Raw genomic sequence first — 410 nt, 5'->3', positions numbered from 1 at the left:
AAAGAGGTTGGAAAGAAATATACACCAAAACATTAACGGTAATTATTTGGTTTTATTATTTTACTTTTCTGTATTTTCTGAAGTAGTCGTATGGTACCATATATACTACTTTTATCAACAGGAAAAGTTACTTTGAAAGAAAAAATACAACTGTCAAGAAGCTATAACCTGTAAATTAAATGTCAATTTGTTTTCATGAATATGATCAGTTTTTACTGCTATTACATAGCTACTGTAAATGTAATGAAATTCTGTAACTGATCACAGGGTGAAAAAAAAAAGGAGTTTTAATTGCATTTTTCCCTTTTTCATTGAATTCTGAATAACAGATGTTAAAGAAATATATATTTCTTGGGCTTCCCTGGTGGCGCAGTGCTTGAGAGTCCGCCTGCCGATGCAGGAGACGCGGG

The 410-nt window shown here is 32.4% G+C and overlaps 1 protein-coding gene across 2 annotated transcripts in view; it reads right to left on the bottom strand.

Moving 5' to 3' along the window:
- The window catches only part of TDRD3 (tudor domain containing 3), a 113284-nt gene that overhangs the window by 112520 nt on the left and 354 nt on the right, over window positions 1–410 (bottom strand). The window lies entirely within an intron of this gene.

Source organism: Lipotes vexillifer, unplaced genomic scaffold (assembly GCF_000442215.2).
Source record: "Lipotes vexillifer unplaced genomic scaffold, Lipotes_vexillifer_v1.1 scaffold799, whole genome shotgun sequence".
In the NCBI taxonomy this organism is placed as follows: Eukaryota; Metazoa; Chordata; class Mammalia; order Artiodactyla; family Lipotidae; genus Lipotes; species Lipotes vexillifer.
The sequence above is the reverse complement of the archived record's forward strand: the minus strand, read 5'-3'. Positions and strand labels throughout refer to the sequence as shown.